Here is a 22772-nt window from a genome sequence, read left to right as displayed (position 1 = left end):
AGCTCACTCAAAATGCTGGCGATAACACATGGCGAGTGAGGGGGGATCAAGACAGACCCATCCTCACACCAATTGACGCTGTCACGAAACATTCATAGTCAGCTTTATGAGTGCAGCGTGTGCTGATCTGGTTATTGATAAAAAGAAAATCTCCCCTATACAAAATCAACAATCTGAACCACCAAATATGTTGTGTCTCACAATATATATTGTTTTTATATGTGTATAATACATAACACACACTAATTTATTTACAAAGGTATAAACAAACATAAGTCAGAAATCCAATTATATATAATAAATACAAAATGAGAATTTGTATACATTCGAAATTCTATCTAGACCAATCAGCCCCATATCCCTTCCGTAATAACTGCACCGCTCTTCCATCTCCTTCACCATCTCTCTTTGGAGAAATAGCCACAGAGTAAACATTTCCAATTATGTCACAGTCCACGATGATCATGAACATGTGTGTTAAGACGGATTTCTGAACTCTGTCCTGGTGGCGCAGAAGTTCAGAAGGCCAACCTAATTACTTGGAACAGGGTAACCTCTGGACAAGCCAGACCAATCAAGGTAGCGATCGCGGCGGTCAAGACTAGGCCTCAAGAGGGGTGAGGGTGACTGAAAGCCCGCAATGAGCACACAAAGCAAGAGCGCTTACAAACTACTCCAAACAGTTGTTATATCAAAAATAGATACACATTTATTTTAAGGCCTTTAAAACAATGACCGTAGCGAGAAAATCACAATATCACAATATTAAACCAACACATACCATATCAATACAATATATATACAAATACACAGTCGCAAGCGTTTAAAGCACGAAATATGTAGTCCACCTGAAAGGAAAGGAAAACAGGCAGTGCGATAACGCTTTAGACTCAGTTCGCCTTCAGAGGCACCTAACTAGATGGAAGTCCGAGCCCTGCGAAGAGTGGAGCCTTGTGCTCAAAGTACCTGCCACGCCGGTGCCAACGGGCAAAAGGGGAAGCTCTTCGGAGGAAGCCAGGCAGTTCGGGTTAGTGCACAGCAGAAGGAGAACAGGTTCCGCAACTCAAGCGCAGCCTCCACAGCGGGCAGAAGCAGAGCGCGAGTACGGCCAAAAGGGTGCTGTTTTTACACAGCAGGGAAAAGCAATGGGATACTGCAGGAGGGCGACCAGATCCTAGCTAAACTACTCACCGGTCCCCGAAGCAAGCAGACCCAGGCTTCTCCACGCTAGTTTCAGCAGCTGGCAGGTTCAGAAGAGCAGGGAACGCCTCGTAGTCGTGTAGAGCAAAAAGACGTCCCAATCGACGAAACCAGCACAGTTTTGTTGCCGCAGCAGGACAACGGAGCGGCCGTGTGTATTCAAGCCAAATGTACACTCCTCCCTTCAGACTTGGGAACGCCAAGTGTACGAAGCGTGGGAGAGTGACAAGGACTCGAAATACAACACAACCTGGCGGCAGTTACAGAGCAGGACTCCCTTGTAAGCTGGTCAGTCAACTGGATGGCCCAGAGACACTTCCGAAGGCTTACTTGGCAGGAGATGATGAAGTCGCCGGGAATAGCTGTTCCTGCTATTCCAAAGGTCGAAGCACCAGTACAGGCCTTCTGGTTCGATCCAAGGAGGAAAGGGTTTCACAGGACGACAGCAGTGCAAAGGAGGATTCCTTCAGCGGGTCACCAGCGATTCCTCGGTCCAGCCTCTTGGTTGCAGGATACTTGGCTCCTGTATTCCTTCGTTCGTGAGAACTCAGGAGATCGACATGGTAGTGGTGTTTCCAGCTCCCTCTTATCCACGGTTCCCTTCGCGCCAAAACGGAGGGGAGCCAATGGGAGATCCGCACATCAACACACATACCATACGTGGATCAATCACGGACCACGGTGGTCCCAGGCATTCACACCACCCCAGACTCTCTGGCACCCAGGATGTGTATTGGGACCAGACATCCCAGCCCACACCCTGGAGGCACACAAACGACATGTAGAAGCCCGCGAAAGCAACCACGTTTCGTGGGAAAGTACATGCCCAAATAAGGAAGGCCCCGGGTCGCCCGACCTGGGGAAGGTGAAGGGAGCAAGACGGTCAGTGGACAAGACAAAGGAGCCTCGTGGTCTGGCCATTTTGGGAGCCAGGCCACCATTTTGGGTTCAGTGCGAAAAACGTGCTCAGAACGCCAAAAGGAGCTCAAAATAAACAAAACGATCGCTGCCACCATTCGAGTCCCTGAATGACTTGCACCGATCAAATACCATCCTAAAAGAGTATCTAGGGCCTGTAGAAGGCTAGAGACCCAAGAGAGCTGTAACTTAGCTTACAGTGCCCTCTTGTGTCATGTTGCACTAAAGCCGCAACATGATAAAGGAAACTACGGGAAACAGCGTTCCCCGGTACTGACTGTCTTAAGGGCATGTCAGTTTCCCCGTAAGAAAAGAGCGAAAGCCCAGAGGAGTGCAGCAGAAGGCTGTACTTCTCTGGCAAAGTCAATAACAAGGTGAAAAACAACAGCAAAAAGTTTAGGGGTTGCCACATGGAAGGAAAATTCCCTACAATTTCGAAATCTTTCCTAACAATGTGTTAATGTTTTGTTTTTTGTGCTCAGTAGGCATGATAGATTACTTCGCTATTACGTGCATACCTACTAGATCTGTGCTTTCTTCATGTATATTGCACATGGCACGTGATACAGTCTTTTCTGAGACATGGTTGAATCTACCAAGGGTTTCAGTCGTTGCAAAGCACTGAAGCTTCTCTCAGCCTCACAGGAAGTGCTAGAACAGGTAAGAGGATGCACAGTGGCTTCACCTTTCACCTGTGCAAAGAGAGCTCTTGCTCTGAGAAGGATCCTGCTGAAAAATGGCTTGTTTCTGGGTTTTAACAATCATTTCAGAGCTTCTCCCTGGTCAGAGGAAATGTTGAATGGAAGAGATCGGAAGATGGGAGTCAGGGTGGGTTGAAGAAGGGAGTGGACATGACTAGAGTGGTTAAAGAATTAGAGTGACAGTGGTGGTATTGATATTGATATTGATATTTAATTTCTATCGCGCTTGTACACAAGTGTTTCAGAGCGCGACAAGGCAAGGGAAGGGGAACAGAGGAGAAACAAAAACAACGATCTTACTAGGCCCAGTGACATTGAGAAAGCGCAAGTGCATGGTAGAGGGGGAGAGGGAGAAGTGCATGGAAGGGGGACCAAAAGGAGAGTGCGGAGCAAGGAGGAAAAAAACATAAATAATAACAAATAAATTAATAAATAAAAAGGCAACAAACAGAGGGAGTGCAGCCAGCAAGTGGCAGTGCTGGGTTTAAGGCAGCAGGCTGTGTAGGTCTGATAAGTGCAGGAAGAACAAAACAAAGGAGTGGGGGCTGTATGGGTACAGATACAGACCCCCAGTGCAAGGGGTGGCCCGGAGGCAGTGCGTGCGAGTGGTAAGAGAAGCAGGTAGCACAGAAAGGCCAGAAACTGATGTGCCATGTTATCATAAGAATTGGTGGATACAAATATCCCAAGCTAGCACAGTAAGGCCATGTTCTATTATGTGGAGTTATCACAGTAAAGCAAGACACCATTATGACCACCAGCACAGTACACACAGACTTCAGTATGCCCAGTTAGCACGGCACAGACATATTCTGTAGGTGGGTGCATGTGTTGGTGTGTGCTACAGTGGGATGTTTGTGTGGTGCTGGGTGCAGTGTCAGTGTGCAGTGTGTGCAGTGCAGTTATGAAGGTTTTGTGAACAGTGCCTCTGGGGTGAGAGTGTGCAGTACTGTGTATGGTGTCTGTGCATTAGTGGGGCAGAGTGTGTGTGTGTGCGCGCACATGCAGTGCTGGGGTGGTGTGTGTGCATGCAGGTTCATGCTAAGACAATGTTGAAGCAGTGGCAGAGGGGCAGGTTGAGTGTAGTGCTGGGACAGTAGGTGTGTGCATTGCTGGAGTTAGTGCGTTTGTGTACAGTACAATTCAGTGCTGGGGACAATGCGTGTGGTGGTGAGGGTGCTTTGCGTAAACAGTGCAATACTGAGGGGAGTGTGTGAACATATGCACAATGCAGTTTTGGGGGGTGAGCCTGAATGCAGTGTGTGGATGGTGAGTACAGGGAAGCAGGAGTCGTGTGAAGAGCAGGGCTTTGAGGCTGTGTACATTCATGCAATGTGCGGGTCGTGTAAGTGCAGAGCAGTTTTGGCAATGTGTACATGTCTGCAGTGCCATGGGTGCTGTGAGTGCCAAGCAGTATGGGTGTGCAGTGCAATGATGTTGTGTATATATTCTCTGTTGGGCAGTGTGGGTGTGCAGTACAGTGGGGAGGTATGTATGCACAGTGCCACAGAGGGCAGATGTGCCGTGGAGCAGGGTGTATTCACAATATCCAGGGCTTGGGAGTGTTGTGCAGTGGCTTGGTATCTACACAGTGCTGGGGCTGTTTGTGTGTGTGTACGTGGCTAGGGGCTTGTGTTAGCTGGTGTTGGTGATTGTGCATGTGCAGAGCTATGAGTTGCCTGTGCAGTTGTGGCATGTTTATTGCCAAAGCGCACTTGGGAAAATGGTCCTCCTGCATCACGCGCTAGAATTAAAGGAGGTCCTTAATGGTAAACACATCTAAGAACACATTTCCTTTCAATTTACCTAATAAATGAAAAAGAAATGCCTTTCTCGGGTTTTTTAAAGAAGGAATCATTTGGCAACTTTCAGCCAAAATCTTTGTACGTTCAAAAAATGACATCGTTTTTAGCGCTTCCTGACAAAATCCTGCAGTTTCTTAGCACTCTTGTAATCAGTAAGATGACAGTCTGAGTTGGCTCTTATAGGATGTAGCTGGTGTATCAACTCCCTGAGCTATTTTGACTCCTACATTGTTTCAATGTAATAAATGTCCAGCAGAATTGTACAAGCATACCCATTTACTGAATGTATTTGCATGTGTTGATGAGCACAACAGCAATGCTTGGTCCTGTATAATTTGGTTCCGTCTGGCAGATGGCTCTGGGGCAAAGCCGGTTAAAGATGTGTCAGGGCTGGTCGGGATTTTGAGCATGATGTTTGGGAGCCCTCCTACCCTATAAACCGGGCAAAACAGTCAGATTTGCAAGTGGAGTGGTTAAATTATAATAAAGTGAAAATAATGCAGCATGGTGTAATAACTGCATATTGTCACGTGAAAGGGATCCAGCAGGGGGCTGAAACACTAAATGTCCCCTGAAAAGCTGCTAATTGCTCAGCAGCGTGCTAATGTCAGGGAAGCCTGAAGAAAAGGCAATGAGGTGCTATGAACGTTGCCAGAGACTGCCAGAAGGAGGTGTTGGACTGCAGTGAGGGCGCTGCACACATTGAATGTCCCACATTAAAGGACTTTTGTGTCATATAACTGCAACATGGGGCTGCTGCCCGGGCTCCCGAGAGCACTGGACCCATTTCAACTGAAAAAAGTTATAGGCCCTGATGCAGTTCCTGCCCTGGCGTGAGTGGCTAAATCAGCAGACAGGGGGGGGCAAGTGGGGCCAGTAGGAAACGAGACCAGGAAGCAGCCTCTCTAGGGTTGGGAAGGGGAATGCTCCTTCATTCTATGGGCAGGTCCAGGCTGGGCAACAGCAGCTCAGGTCAGCCAGCTAAGAAATACCTGTCTTTTATCTGTTCTTTAATTCTGCACCTGGGCTGTAGCTGTGTTGTGATTTGCAGAATTAAGAATGTCCCTTTAACTTGCCCCTCCCAACCCAAAGAATTAGGAAATGTCACCCCTTTTATTAACACTGTGTCTTCCAGTTGCAGTTGTCACATTTTCGCTCTTTTGAAAACTGTGAAACATCGGTTTGGAAAAGTCTGCTTGCCAGGCCGTCAGCATGAACTACTAAGAGAGCACTTCTTTGATAAAATGTGACGTTTTTGAATCCTGATGGTACGAAAGCACATGTCCCCTTTCCAACCCATCACATACAAAAAATAACTGGTATGGAGGTAATTTTCCAATTGGGCATGATGTAAATGAACGGTGTAAAAGCCTTGCGTGGTTTTTATGCCTTTCTTTCACGTCAAGCCCCGTATTCATGCATTTGTATGGCGATGGCGGAGAGGAGGGGTGGATCGGAACATATAATTCCCCCTCCCCCTTTTCCACCATTAGTACCGCATGGATGTTCATGCCGGCGCAAATGCTGTGGATTCCTTTGCAGTCCGCTGGCTTTCTATACTAGCAAAAAGCAGGCGCGCTCGGTAGGAATCCCTTGTGAACGCCACCTGCTGGGTGTACGAGGCATTTACCCCAGCGTTTCCTCAATACAAGCATGTACGCCGCCTTTTTACCCCACTCCTGCAAGTGAGGAAACCAAGGCAGTGCGGACCTGTGCTTGTGAAAGTGTAAACGGAACAGGTCCCCGTCACCTTTTTATGGGAAACTCAAAAAGGAACCCCTGAGTGTTTAACAGGAGAGCAATTCTCACCTTGCTAAGTCTAAATAGAGCCATGTAAAGGGAACTGGGGGGTAGGGCAATCTGAAATCCTTTGGCACGCCAAAGATTCTCCCCCTTTGTCACAGATAAGTTGTTGTGGGGGTGAGAAGAGACTGACATCTTTTTATTTCCTTTTAATACATTACAGAATTTTAGCCAATATATAATTGTATATTAGTGCCCTTGAACTCTGGGTCATACAAAGAAAATGTTACTTTCCCACTTTATGGGTTCACCCATCTCCGAAATGAGGCTCTGCAGGTTGTCTTTGATTTCTTGGATTTGCCCTCCAGCCTCTGGCAGGAAGGTGGCAGGGGTGCGATGGCATCCAGCAGTGCACCCACTCACCCCCTACACTACCGGGACAACGGCCCTCATTACAACACCGGCGCTAAACCATGGCGCTATTAGCACCATGGTTGGTGCCGGTGTCGTAACGAGTCCGCCATGGTGAAATGGGGAAATACTGCCCCATTCCAAGGTTGGCGGGGCGGTATTTCCCCATTTCAACATGGCCCTTCCCCATTCCCATTTTTGCCCCATGGGGCTCAATGGGAATGGGGAAGGCGGCAATTACGGTACCGCAAATTGCGGTGCCGTAATTGCCTGCGAGGTCCCTTTGCAGGTCCCTACTTTAACGGCTGGTCCAGACTAGCCGTTCAGGTCGGGTCCCGCAAAGGGACCTCGCAGTAAGGCGCTAAGTGGTTACGGCGCCGTTAACCACTTAGCACCTGGGTCGTAATGAGGCCCAATGTTCTCAATGGGCAATTCAAAGGAAGGAAAGCACAGTCCTTTACATTTCCAGCACTTGTAAAAAGAAATGCACGTTTCTAAAAAAGACAGCCACTCATCCCAATTGGAAAAATAAACAGGCTTTCTATTCTCTTGCTCCAGAGAGTGGGTGGGATAAATCATTTTGTCTACTCCTTACCTCCCCCCATTTCCCTCGCCCATAAGCATCATCATGCGGCAACTCCAGGGGCCATTCCCAGGGAAATCCTAGAGGAGGTGCATTTGGCTATGTGGAAACAGTGGGTTTATGTGATATTGGGTGCACACAGTGCTGGAAATGGACATTTAAAGGGGGATCCCACAAGATCCCGGATGGGGGAAGAGTTTGGAGGAGAGCGTGTGGTTCCGAGGAGGAGTTCAGAGGGGGCAGAGCTGGCAGTGGAACTCTGCTCAAAGGAAATGTTCAAAATAATAGTTTAAAAATGGTGCGATTTCTTTCATGCTGCTTCTTTCCTATAACTACGCGAGCAAAATATAAAAGGTGTTCACCTTTTAAACCCAACCATCTATAGTGCAATTTTCCCAGGAGAACAAAACAAAAAAATATGAAGCATGTGCTTTGATGACAATTTTGTGTGGTCTTATGGGTAAGCGTCAACACTGGGAATGTGCAACCTGGGTGAAATCCTGGAAGCCATACCCTTGAGCAAGATTGCCTGACTCAAAAACATGCAAGGGGGTGGGGCGGGGCCAGCCGCAGAGCGATGCAGACGTAGTCCCTTGCAGCTCCCAATGCCGCCAACTGAATCCTAATAAATATCCTGTAATCGGAAAGAACTGACCACTAAAAACAACATATATGGCAAGGAAGCCAAGAGGACTCCACGGCTGAACTCCAACTCGAAACCGTGTAGTGGCGTCGGAGACATTTGCAGTAAGCACCAGAATCTTTGACGCGCAAAGCAGTAACCAAAATGGCCGCCAAGCTCCTGCGCTGCCGTGAGTGAGTCCCTGCCCACAACGGAAGATCTTCCCAAGAAGATCTTTTGGCTCGAGCTCCGCAGACCCGAACAGTGCCAGACACGGGGATCACAGGCGATGAACTGACGCAGAGCGGAAACTGGAACTGAACCCCGCTGTCTGCGGGAGCACACTGTACGGAGCATGTCATTGCTGTGACAGTGACCCAGAGACGACAGGAGTGGCTGCCCTAACATCGCCTACAGGCCTGGTCATACAGGCATAGCCGCCGGTAACGCAGACTTGCGAGATCCGCCTGTGACCCAGCTTGGTGGTGGGCACTGTTGTGGTCCGGGTCGCGGTGCCAAAAAGAAAGTAGACACTGTCCCGCGACCTGACTCTGCTGGCGAGACACCCTCCCGTCCTGAGCAGCACACCCACGCTGACGGCGGTATTCCTGCTTTATAGCCATCCGGGAGAGGGGCCGAGAGGTGCGCTAGGAGCGCATCCATGAGAACTCGGCCGCAACACCTAGCTTGAGGGAGTCCAAGTCCCTGGAGCGCCCTGAGCTCCAATACACCGGAGGAAAATACTGCCCATACAGAAGTGGAGCTGGGTGACACTGCGACACTGAGAGAAGAACCCTCACCCACAGAGACGCAGAGGAGGACCAATGCCCCTGAAGCAAGGTACGCCTCCACTTTTAATACCAAGGACCAAACTAACGATTGGCACCCATTGACTACATCCTGCATGAATACTGTACGCCTCCCACTGTAGCTTCCATTGGGACATAACATATACTTATCTGATACGCGGGCATGATCAAAGACCATCTACCAATGCACAATATACTCAGGCAAATGAGCAGCATGTATCACGACTGGTCGGCTAGATAAGCAGTGGCAACTTATCATTGCCGTGTAACTCCCTGCAAGCAACGCAGTACTGTACTCCGACACTGCCCACAACGTACCAGACACATATATTCTGGAAACGGGACGCTCAGTCGCAAGTCCTTGCTGAGATCCTGACCAGTTAGACTCGTTAGCTGGCACTAACTACGCACCAACCTAATAGGGATTGTGGAAAGATGACATACCAGTGCGCACCCCTGTGATAACGCGACAGACACCGGGAGTGGAGCAACGCCTGCCTCACGCAGATCATGATGGGCAAAACCCTCACACACCAAAGCTGGGAAACCTCTACAGCAAAACATAGCAGCATTACTTGCTGGAGAAGGGAGAAGGAGATAGAACTGGTACGTGTGAACTCCATGTCCCAGCTGAGGCAAAAATAACCAAAGCGAGGCCTCCCCTGTGACACCCTTTACTGCTGTGCTTGTGCCCATTTACCAGACTGTGTTGTACAAAATACCAATCAACGGCAGTGTGGACCCCTCATACTGGACCGAATTGCTACTGAATTAGCGAGGCGATAGGTATCGTACTGGTGGCACAACAAAGCCTCTGCAATCGACAGGAAGAGAGGTAACACCAGGATCAGGGGGCGTGGCCAGCACGCATGGAGTGAGGACGTGTTCTCCTCACGCTCCTGCCCGATATCCTACAACGGACCGAATCGTTTGGCCTGCTTAAGCTGAACAAGCACACCTGAAGTAGCTACGGGAAGTAGAACCGGTTCCCTACCCCCGACGAAGTTTCCGCAAGACAAATCGGACCGAGATAATGGTTAACCGAAGCGAACAGAGAGGAGGCCCCAGCCCAACAAAATGGCGGCGCCCGCCGGCCCCATCTGTGACGCACCGCTGGAGGGTGGATAGCCTCCGGAGGCGAGAGAGGAAGGCCCACAGCGTCCAACCCCGTCCGGCGAAACCCTGGGGGGGGGGGGCGGACCCCCGCGGCCGGGTGTGACGCGGGTCTCTATCTCCGAGACTGAGTGCTGGGAGGAAGAGCCGAAGGGGGGGACCCTCAGCGCGAGACCGCGTGCAGGAGAGGCGCTGGCTGGCGGGAGGCCGCGAGAGACACGGAGAGACACGAAGAAGAGAGAAGGCGACGGGCAGTTCCCTCTGGAACATCCGCGGGCTGACGACTCCCCATCTGCAACAACCGCCCTCGCAATCGATCCTACATACACGTCCCCGCTGAACAGGAAAAGGCCATGGAGCACGCCCAAAGACAGGCGATGTCGCCCCCCAAAAGCAAATTGAAAACCGCGACCATGGACTCCTTCACCACGGTCAGGGCGAAACAACAGGGGACAGAGGCAGCAGACGACCCAACGGCTAAGGAGGACGATCCAACAAATACACAAGTGCTACAAGCCATAGCGGCGCTACAGACGTCCATCGAAACCAGGATCGATGAAATCAAGTTGGACATGCAACTGATGAGACAGGACGCCCGTAACCTTACAGAAAGGGTGGCCACAACGGAGGCAATGCTCCAAGACAATGTTAACGACACCACAGAACTTAAATCTAAGGTCCAAGACCTTGAGTTGCAAGTAGCGCGGCTAGAGGCGCGATCAGAGGACGCTGAAGGACGTGCCCGCCACAGCAACATCCGAATCCTGGGGGTGCCGGAAGACACGGAGGGCCCAGACCCGACCGAATTCGTAGAAACGATGCTCTTGCAAGAAATCGGGGCCGGCAAACTGACCCAGGGCTTCTCAATAGAAAGGGCCCACAGATTACTTCAGAAGAGGCCCCTTCCGGGCTCCCGACCGCGCCCTATTATTACAAAAGTCTTGAACTTGCGCGACAGAGAGACTATACTGAGATTCTCAAGAGAAGGAGGGGAGATCAAGAAACATGGTGCCAAAATAGTCATTTACCCAGACTATGCCCCCACGGTGCAGCGAGCACGGAACTCATTTGTACCGGTGAAAGCTAGGTTGCGCAAGCTAAACCTCAAGTACATGCTACTTTACCCATCCCGCCTTAAGGTACTATACAAGGGGAAAGCTATCTTTCTTGAGACTCCGGTAGCGACAAATATGTGGCTTGAGGACAACAACCATGCCGATGATAAGGAAAGCACTGCGCATGAAGTCACAGGCCATTGAAAGCACCAAACGACAGGAAAAAGAAGGTTCGCACAACTGCCGAATGAATACCGGACCGATTGAGATCTCCAACTCTACGTGCGCCATGACGGGCAGGAGCGCACCGACCTATGCGAATAACAATGAAGCCGACGCACTCCCCTGCAACACGTGGAGGCCGACTGCCGACACACCACCCGCCCCGGGAGGCCTGGAAAGGCCTGGAAGGATCGGGTGCCCCCGAGCGCTGCAAGTTTGTGGCAACTGCTGGGGGCAGTTTTGAGTTGAAAGGTTTGTTGCCCTTATTCACTATAATGAGGATTGTTAATGTTAATAAGTCTCCAATTGACACTGAGATGGAGGGGGGAAGGGAGGAGGGAACGATGAGGCTCGAGGCCCAACCGTAACACAGACCGACCCCTGTTTAACAGGTCCAGGCCCGGGGGCGGCAGAGGCGGGGAAAGGGGGGGACAACAGATCCATTACTAAACCCCTATGGCTGCGACCACCATAAAAATAATGACATGGAATGTAAGGGGCCTAAGGACGTATCTCCGAAGGAACAGGATTAAAACCTACCTGCACTGCACAGAAAAGGGGTAATGATAGCATTACTACAGGAGACCCACTGCACGGCGGACTCGGTGGCCAAGCTACAAACACATTGGGGTGGACAGGGGTTTGGTACCACTTATTCTAACTACGCAAGAGGGGTCTACACCTGGATTCACCCGCAGCTCCCATTCCAGGTGGACAAAACTGAGATAGACCCGGAAGGTAGGTTCGTCGTAATTTGGGGATTCATTGAACAAGAAGCAGTATGCATCATGAACTCCTATCCCCCTAACAATAACATACCGTCCTACCTGAACTCACTGTACCATAGAGTTGCACAGTACAGGTAACAATCTCTTTATTTGGGGGGGGGATTTTAATTGTGTACATGACCCACAGCTGGACAGATCCACACCACAGCTAGGAGGCCCACCGACCGCTACGAACGCACTATCCGCCATGTTGGAGAGGCTGAAAATGACGGATGTGTGGCGGGAAAAACAGCTGAAGCACACGAATACTCATTTTACTCATCCTCACATAAGTTACACACAACACTAGATTACATCTTCATAGACAGGGAATACTTACCCCGGGTGGAGGGAGCACAATACATGGGGAGGACTATCTCTGATCACTCCCCGCTTCTGATAACATGGAACCACAGAGGGCCCAGACCCCCCATTCCCATGTGGAAAATGCCCACAGACGCACTGAGGGACCCAGCTTTCCGAGAAGAATTACCCAATTCTATAGATGCATACCTAGAGGTTAACACCGGTAGTGTAGCTTACAATAGCACAGTGTGGGAGGCTCTAAAGGTGGTAACCAGGGGAGAAGTAATTGCAAAGGTGGGAGGTATCAAGAAGCAGCTCAAGAAAGAACTAGACCTAGTGGAACGGCAGATTGAGCGACTTGAGGCTACCCCCGTAGACACCCAACAGAGGGAAGAGGAGCTTGTGAAACTTAGAGAGCGGAACATAACTGCGTGGAACAGGCTGGAAAAGTTCGACTATACTGCCAGAACAAATAGAGCACATGTTGAGGCCGACAGACCAGGCAGACTACTTGCCTGGCTCTGCAGTAAAGAGCACTCTATACACCCCACCACCTCACTACAAGATAAGGATGGAAACACACACTGTACGCAGGAGGGCATAAATGACACTTTCACTCTCTTATACACCCACCTGTATTCACATGAGGAGCAGGTCCCCCATGAACGGTTGGTAGAAACACTAGAAGAGATGGGGCTCCCCAGGCTGTCCCCTGAGCAAGCCGACTCCCCAGAAGCAGAAATCACGCCCGAAGACATTACCGATGCAATCAGATCCCTGGCCACAGGCAAAGCACCGGGAACAGACGGGTTGCCTGTAAAGCAATAAACTGGGCACAACAAGTTGAACAAATGGTTTATTGCTTGTAGGGATAAGATGGGTATTAGAGACCCCCAACCATCTGCACAAGTAGACTGACTCCTCTAAGAATAACATTCTAACACAAAGCTCAGGATTGCTCTGATGTCATCAATAGCTAGGATTCCATCAGTAGAACAAGGAATGGAAATCAGATAACACATTAACATATAATAGAAAAGACATCAACATAACACACACCCTCCCTTATCTGAACACCAAATTTCTACTTAGACAAAACAATTTATAATACATGTAATTCGAACGATGACATTATATAGAGAAAAAGGCGTCTGTTTGCTCAGCAATTTTACCTCCTCACCTTTGCAACCCTTGACAGGCTCCAGACCTGTCACTTTCCAATTTCACAGAACGGACAAAAACCTGTACAACCTTAACCGGATCCGAATACAACGGATCACCCTTTTTCTTTATAACAGCTTTCCTTATTCTAACTAGATCGCCCACTTCAACTATAGTCTTCTTTCTTGGAAATTTTTCATTAACTTTCTCAGCACACTTCCTCTTTCGTTCATCCATATTCCTTTTCACTTCATCCACCACCTCATCCGTTTCTCTGGCCCGGCCTAACCAAGCTGGGGATAACATCGTGTTACTCCTCCATCCTCTCATTAATTCAAATGGACTCACTCTTGTTTCGGCATTAGGAGCCATCCGCAACGTATACATTCGTTCCTTTACCGCAACTTTCCTGTCCAACCCACACGCATTGGCATTCCTAATACCTTCCATTATACAGCGGTTGACCCTCTCGATAATACCATTGGCTTGAGGGTAATACAATGTAGTCTTTTTATGCTTGATTCCACATCTGTACATGTAATCTTGAAAGAAACCTCCAGTAAACTGTGGACCGTTGTCCATCAACACACTCCTTGGCAAGCCCTCTCTCTCAAATATCTCTTCCAGAAATGCTACAATAGATTGACCCGTGACTTCTCTCAATATTTTGAACTCCGTCCACCTTGAAAACATATCTACTATGGCCAACACAAACCTACCACGACCTCTGCCCATATCCACTGGGCCTAAGATATCCATGGCAAGGTCTTGCCACACACCCTTAGGACCTTCAACTCCTTTCACAGGTTGCACTACAGCAGATATGCTCTTCCCTGATTTTATGCAGTCTACACATCCTCCCACTGTTTTCTCAATCTCGCGGTCCATATCCGGCCACCAATAATCGGCCTTAATTATCCCTTGGTTTTATATGTACCAATATGGCCTTGATGCGCAATAGCAATTTGTTTTTTTCTAAAACATACTGGAACAACAAGCTTATCCCATCGATATATTAGACCATTCTTCACAGATAATTCCTCTCTCACCTCCCACAAAGCCCGCTCTTCTCCAGATAACAATCTTTTCTCTGGCCAACCATCCTTGATAAAATTGGTTATCCGTCTCCAAATTTCATCAGACATCAATGCTTCAACCCATTCTTCTTTGTGAAGTACACCTTCCACCGTAGCAAATACCATACTTTCAACTTCAACAGACTCCTTCTCATCTTCCTCATCACTAATCCTTACTCTAGATGCATGATCGGCCTGCACATTGTCCTTACTGGCTACCACTTCAATGTTAAACTTGTGACATTGCAATCTTGTCACCCAACAGGCAACTCTCCTTGAAACTTTGTCCAACCCTTTGCTTTCAAATATAGCCTTCAGTGGCTTGTGGTCTGTTCTTAACACAAATTCCTGACCCCACACAAAGTTTTTCAGTTTTTCTATACCCCAATGGCATGCCAAAGCCTCTTTTTCCAAAACCAAGTAGTTCAATTCAGGACCTCTCAACATGCGCGAGGCATGTAACACCACGGATTCTGCACCATCCATTCCCACTTGCAACATAACCACTCCAATACCAGTTTCACTCGCATCAACAGACAAGATTGTCCTTTTTTTAGTATCATACATGGCTAAGGGTTTTGCCATATCAATCTCAGACTTAATCTCAACAAATTCCTTTTCACACTCTGCATTCCAAACAAATTCCACTCCTTTTCTCAACAATGCTCTCAGCAAGGTAACCTTATCCGCATATTTTTCAATGAAACAATGGTAAAACTCTATTGTCCCCAAAAATGAACGTAACTCTGCCTTATTCTTTGGATACTCCATTCTTTTAATTCCATCTACCAACACTTTTTTGGGCCTTAAACCTTCCTCTGATATTTGGTGTCCTAAATACTCTACTACTTGAGTAGAAAAGACACATTTCTCACTTCGTAAGGTAATACCTCGTGTTCTGAAAATTTCTAAAACCTTATTGAGTTTCCTTTTTAAATCTTCTTCAGTACTGCCACAAACCAACACATCATCCTGGAAGCACCAAACATTGTTAATACCTTTGAATAATCCATCCATGACTTTTTGGAAAACTGATGAAGCTGATATTAATCTGAAAGGCATGCGCCGAAACTGGTAAATGCCTTCGTATGTGATAAAAGCCATCAGTTTTCGTGACTCGGCATCAAGGTTAATCTGATGATAGGCGCTCGCCATATCCAATTTGGCAAAGTATTTGGCATTTCCTATCCTAGACAGAAGTTCTCCCATATTTGGAAGGGGATGGCGGTCAGCAACCACACATCGATTCAATTCTCTTAGATCTATGCATACTCTCAAATCCCCACCAGACTTTTTCACAACAACCACGGGGGAAATCCATTCAACCGCCTTCGCTGGTTCAATAATGCCAGCTTTCTCCAGTTTCTCCAACTCCACTCTCACAGCATCACGCAATGACATTGGTAACGGTCTAGGTTTTGCTGCCATGGGCCTGGAACCCTCCTTCAGCACAATTTTGTAAATCATCCCTTTCAAACACCCAACACTATTATTAAACACATCTGGATACTTGGCAATGAAACTTTTAGAACTATCATCCAAACTACAGTCCATGAATAGTTTTTCTACATTTAACACTTGTTCGTTACTATTGGGATCTAATTTAATACATAGGCCCTCATTACGACCCAGGCGGTAAGTAATCGAAATTACCGCCATGGCGTAATGAGCGTTAACGCCATGGTCCGATGGCGATAAGAGCGCCATATTACGACCCATCGCGCACGAGCATTACGCCATGGCGGTAACATAAACTACGCCAAGCCATAAATAGCCCTTACCGACCTCGTTAACAGCGCAGGGTGACCTACCGCCACCCATCATTGCACCGACCGTAGTCAGCGGTCACCGTAATTAGCGGTGACCGCAATTAGGCGGAACCGGAAATAGTGTAATCGCGGCGGAACGGGAAACAGCACAGCGGCCATCTTAAAAAACACAATCCATTGCCATCCTACCCAACCACACCACAACCAACCCTCAAACCCTGTCATTCCCATAACCCACCCATTTCCTCACCCAACTATGCCGAAAGTTGTGAAGAAGGCATGTGACAGGCAGCGGCAGGAGCGCTTCAGTCGTGAGGAACTGAAAATGCTTGCAGACACGCTCCAGGAGAAGGCCGATGTTGTCTTCTCCACTGAGATGACCCGGTCAGCCATAGGCCGCAAAAAGGAGGTGTGGGAACTTGTGGCACAACGTGTCAGTGCTGTTGGAACCACCGCACGCACCTCCAAACAGTGCCGCAAGAGGTGGGACGACCTGCGGATCAGGGTCCGGGGCATTATGTCTGCCAACCGTAACCTGGCCCTGGGAACTGGCGGGGGAGCAGACTCCCCACTGAAGATGCAGCCATGGGAGGAGACATGTGCCTCTCTGATTGGCATTGAGTGCATCGAAGGTGTCGGCGAGATGGAGAGAGGGGCCCCGACATCTGGAGACACAGGTAGGTGCCTCATATCCAGCCTTGCAAGACACCCTGATACACTTGCACGTGACAATCACAATGTGGCAGACGCAACACATCAGCAGATGAGCCACACCCTGCGCACATGCAGCATGTACACTGTACAGTAGGCAGACAACACCTGCATGCAAAACCGAACCTAAAGGGAGGCAACCTGTATGTCACGGGCTACTAACTCCATCATCTATCCATTACACTCTTCACAATGCCTGCTCAATGTCCGCTGAACCATCAATAACAGTCACCCTCCTCTGCTCCACCACAGGCTCGCAATCGGACACTGGCAGGGACGACAGCCCCATCACCCCAGCCAAGAAGGCCAGGAAAGTGGGAGAAGGGAACCATGCATCCACCTCTGCTGGACCCAGGCCAAAACCACGCCAGGCTGAAGAGGCCAGGGCAGCAAAGTCCCCCGAGGAAGGGGTCGTGACAGCGCCTGCAGCCCAACAACACCCACTGTTGCCCACTGAGGGCAATGTGTCAGCAGGGAGCAGTACTATTGGGGAGACTGCAGCCATCGCTGCCTGCTCCGATAGTGATGTGCAGGATGACACTGGACTTGACCACAACACGCAACTTCACTCACCACACCTATCCCCAATCAGCCATCATGGAGATGACACCCAGGGCCAATCGCCTGCTAATTCATGGCCAGCAACTCCAAGCCCAGTGGGAGTTGGGGAAGATGGGAGTAGTCCCATTGGTCCCCCATTGGCACCCTCCATTGGGCCAGATTTCCAGCTGTCGCTGGAGCAGATTGCCAACAGGCAGGAAGTACTGGGCACACTCCTCACGCAGCATGTTGCAGAATGTGGAAGTGCCAGTGCAGCCATGGAGAGGAGTGCTGATGGCATCAGGTCTGCCATCCAAACTGCCAGCAGGGACATATGCACCGAACTTGCTGCAGTGCGGCAGATGATGAGCCAGCTCATCCAGACAATTGTGGACACATGCCGTACTGAGCAGCCCGGTACATCCTCAGCTGCAAGTTCAGCACAAGCCATTCCCGTCCGCAGGTCATCCAGGACCCTGAGGAGCACAGGCAGGGGGGCCCCAGGTTCCGGGAGAGGGGGCAGTCAATAGTGTGCAAAACTATACACACTTCACCACGGGCACTGTCACATGTTTGCAGGGTGTTCAGGGGGGAGGGGGAGGGGGGAATCGGGTGTGTTTGAGTGTTCAGGGGGGAGGGGGAGGGGGGAATTGGGTGTGTTGGAGTGTTCAGGGGGGAGGGGGGAATTGGGTGTGTTGGAGTGTTCAGGGGGAGGGGGAGGGGGGAACTGGGTGTGTTGGAGTGTTCAGGGGGGAGGGGGAGGGGAGAATTGGGTGTGTTGGAGTATTCAGGGGGGAGGGGGAGGGGTTCTGTTATACCTATTCAGAAGAACAATACACTTTTTCATTTCTCACAAACGAAATGTGTGGACATTGCTCATTGCGTATGTGTGCTTTATTGTTTTACAGTCTACAGTGTTGACATACCAGACATACACAGTGCCCCAAGTGCCATCCATATGTTACACACACGCTGTGTGTGCTAGAAGTATCGGTCAATAACATTCTGATGCATTATATGCCCCTCCTGTGCATCGCTGCCTCCCTGAGGTGCTGCCCCATCCCCATCATCATCATCCCCATCATCAGGTGGTTGTGGTTCTGCGTCAGGGGGAAGAGGCACGTTTCGTCTGATGCACATATTGTATAGCATGACACATGCCATGACGATCTTTGCAACCTTCTCATGGCGGTACAGGAGTGCCCCGCCAGACCTGCTGAGGCAGCGGAAACGTGCCTTCAGTAGGCCAAAAGCCTGCTCTATCACCACACGGGTACGTGCATGGGCACGGTTGTAGTCCTCCTCATGCTGGTTCGATGGGTTCCGCACTGGTGTGAGGAGCCACCTCTTCAGGGGATAGCCCGCATCACCTGTAAAATGTGAGAAATGAATATGTCAGGAACGAGATTGATTTGTGAACATGACGCACAACCATGCCTTGATTCCGACTGTTACTGTGCACCAATTGGAGTTGTGCTAATGGATTTACACTGTGCAACCAGTATGTGTTCATGGCTCTCATGTACTGTTTTGCATGCAAAAACACAATGCAGGGGGGACGATTGCCTTGTGAATGGCCATCCACTATGTCTGTTCAGGCCGTCATTCATGTGACCTTGCACGTGTCCTGTGAGCTTGAAGCTCACATGATAGCAACATTGATGTCTGGCTCATTATGACCCCAGTGAGCATTACTGGTGTCAATGGGGACAGTTTGTGGGTCTTGTAGTGGTGCATTGATGTTCCTGTCTGTCATGTGCCTCCTTTGTGCGCAGTTGTGGGGGACAGGCCTTTCAGTAGTTGGTGCATGGTGACGTGCATGTCGGTGGTTTTCTTTAGGGTCAATGCGGTCACAATTTGCACAATGCACTTGCAGATGGTTGTGTCGTTTTTGGGATACACTTTCATTCACATGTTGGGATGATTAGGTCAGGCATAATGTGTACACTACTCTGTTGACGTCAGTGCTGCCACAGGGAATGATCTGGCTACTGCTAGTTGCACCCATGTGACATATGCATCACCCCCCTGTATCTGCCAGATGAAATATGCATTGGTACGTCATTCAACACCCACTTTGTATTTCCATGCTCATGACATTAGACTCACCGAGTAGATAGGATCTTGGGCCTGCATGTCGCTCCATGTAGCGTGGTATTGTGGAGTTCCGAAGGACCATTGAATCATGAGTTGATCCGGGGAATCTGGCAGAACAATGTGTGATGATCCTGTTGGGAGTCACAGACCATTTGCACGTTGATTGAGTGGAAATGTTTACGGTTGCGGTACGGTACCTCCATGGCATGTGGGACCACCAATTCAACATGGGTGCAGTCAATGGCACCAATGCAACCAGGTATGCGGCCAGTGCATGGAAACCCACTTTGGTGTTGGCAATCTCCTGGGCAGACCGTGGTAATGAGATGTGGTCATCTGTGTGCTTGAGGAGGGCATCGAGCACTTGCATCAGTGTACGCGAGAATAATGGTTGTGATATGCCATGCAAGTGCCCCACTGTGTGCTGGTAGCTGCCTGTGGCCAGGAAGTGGAGCACGGACACTACCTTCAGTAGGGGGGAGTGGCAGTGGGTGTTTCAATCATGCTGACGATGTCGTTGTGTATCATGTCCACAATGGTGGTGATGGTGTCCCGGTCCAGTCGGTACAGGGTGTGGATCTGCTCAGCGGTGAGGTTGAATGGGCTGGCTCTGATGCGTGGGATTGGGGGCTGCCTGCGTGGTGGCACTGGCTGTGCTGGTGGGGCTTGCTGGGCCTGCCTTGCCCTCCTTCTCCTCCTGTGTCTCCTCTGTGCAGCCTGTTGTTGTTGTTGTTGTTGTTGTAGTTGCTGTTGTAGCATTCGCATTGCTATCAGGTGCTCCAGCCCCAGCATTGCTAGTCCTATTGGTATCATTGTGGAGTGTGACTGGGTGTGGGAAGGGGTGGGGTGTGCTCTTTTTGTACTTCCTGAGTCTGTATTGCCTTCACCTGTGCTGTTTCTGTGCACCTGTGGCAGCTGCATTCACTTTACATGGCCCTTTACGGTTGGTTCGCGATGGCGTAATTAGCACCATGGCGGTAAGGTACTTAACGGGCTGGGTGATGGCGTTAGGGGCATGTCCGCTTGGGTCGGCATTCGCGTACCTTTCCGCCATGGCGCTAAGTACGGTGTGGATGTTCGCGTGCGCGCGCCCTTGGCGCAGTCAGCGGCAGCGTTAGCTACGATGCCGCTAATGACATCCTAGTTTACGGTCACGGGTCGTAATCGGCCCTAGCGGAAGACGATGGCGGTAATCGTTTACCGCCATCGTTTTTCGCTTTGCGCCAGGGTCGTAATGAGGGCCATAGTCCCCTTTGTTCTCTCCATCCCAACAGCGTCTCACCCTTCTTGGTGATATATATTTTTCCGCACGTAACCCTGTCTTTAAATTTAAAAGTTGCAGGACAACATCCTACCACATCGACCCTACTGCCACTATAGCCCCCAGGTGTCTTGTCTGACGGGCTTAAATCGTCCATCCTACCTCCCAGCACATTTTCATACACCGCCTTTGACATCAAAGTGATTTTGGAACATGAGTCCGCTAGCATTTTAACTTGGCAATCATTCACTTCCACCCAAGCTGAAGGATGCTCGCATTCATCCATTCCGGAACATTGAACCATATTCACAGTAACAATTTCATTTTCTGAACCTTCATATTCATCTGAGGATGGCCCATCTGGCTCCTCAACCAACATAACGCTCCTCCCAGCACCGACACTGTAATTGGCACAACAATTTGCAAAATGTCCCCATCTTTTACAGATGTTACATATAGCTCTTCTTCCAGGGCAGATCGGAGAATTAGATCGGTGACGGACACTCCCACACCTAAAACACAGGCGCTCCTGTCTCCTTTTTCCCACTTGTACATTTTCTTCTTGCACAGATTTATTTGCTATTTGGTACCATTACCACCCTTGCTTTGATACATGTCAGTCGATTTGGCCGTTTTGCCCTTCTTTTTCTTTTGGTCTTTAGTGGTTTCTATCCTCTTGTCACCTACTTTCAAGACCTCAACCTGTTGGACAGCTTTGGATTCTGTCACAGCAAGTTTTGCCACACATTTCAAAGTATGCTCAATTCTTTTTGCAATCCCAATTACTTCATCTAAGCAAGGGTCATCTTTTAGCCGCACTTCCTCTCTGATCCTGTCATTGGCACAATGTAACATGAACTGATCTCTAATATGTTCATCCAGACTTACACCAAATTTGCAGTTCAGCGATAAATGCCTAAGCGCAGTGATGTATTCCTCTACAGTTTCACCCTCATGCTGAGATCTCATACCAAAGTGATAGCGTTCCAACACAGTACTTATCTTTAGTTCAAAATGTTTATCCAGTTTTGCCAATGATGCATCAAAGTCATTCATACCTTCCTCAACATCCAGTTCACTCAATTCAGGTAAAGTTTCAAAAATTTGCTGCCCCTCATACTCCAGAAGATGCATGAGCATAGCCAACTTTCTTTCTACTGACATGCCATTGCCACATGTGGCTTTCACATAATGGAGAAAACCTTTTTTCCAGGGCCCCCATTTAATTCTCGGGGGGCCCGGGGCCGGTAAAAACATCTGGGGACCCGGGATTCCGGATACAGCCATGGTGCCAATCCAAGTCTGTAGTGCTCTCCAAAATCAGCTACCAATCCACCAAAAGCGAAAAACAGAATCACTCACTTGCCACCTGCAGCCAATGTTTCAAAATATAAGCGCTCACCTCCTGTAAAAACACTGCTCTCTTCTTAACAATTCCACCATGTGATATCAAAACCAAACATACGCAATATTGCTTGCAGGTCTCCAGAAGGTAAGCTCAGAGAAGGTTCAGCGCACTTTCCCTTCAGTCCAATGTCGTAGGCCAGGTCGGGGGGGGCAGCTCCTCACCCGTAGGCCTGGCGGTTGGAGGTCTCAGTCCGGCTCCAGCTCCTCAGCTCCGATAACAACTCCCACTCCAGCTGCTGCTTTCCTCTTGCAGCACATCCCATCCTCGTCGCCAATGTAAAGCAATAAACTGGGCACAACAAGTTGAACAAATGGTTTATTGCTTGTAGGGATAAGCTGGGTAGTAGAGACCCCCAACCATCTGCACAAGTAGAGTGACTCCTCAAAGAATAACATTCTAACACAAAGCTCAGGATTGCTCTGATGTCATCAACAGCTAGGATTCCATCAGTAGAACAAGGAATGGGAATCAGATAACACATTAACATATAATAG

The 22772-nt window shown here is 49.3% G+C and overlaps 1 protein-coding gene across 1 annotated transcript in view; it reads left to right on the top strand.

Annotated features, from left to right (window-relative positions):
* Positions 1-22772, top strand: part of LOC138453026 (tyrosine-protein kinase-like) — a 370904-nt gene that overhangs the window by 179949 nt on the left and 168183 nt on the right. The window lies entirely within an intron of this gene.

The sequence above is a fragment of the Ambystoma mexicanum genome, chromosome 4p, assembly GCF_040938575.1.
Source record: "Ambystoma mexicanum isolate Mex_15411 chromosome 4p, UKY_AmexF1_1, whole genome shotgun sequence".
Taxonomy (NCBI): domain Eukaryota; kingdom Metazoa; phylum Chordata; class Amphibia; order Caudata; family Ambystomatidae; genus Ambystoma; species Ambystoma mexicanum.
Note: the sequence above shows the minus strand (reverse complement) of the source record. Positions and strands in the feature narration are given on the sequence as shown.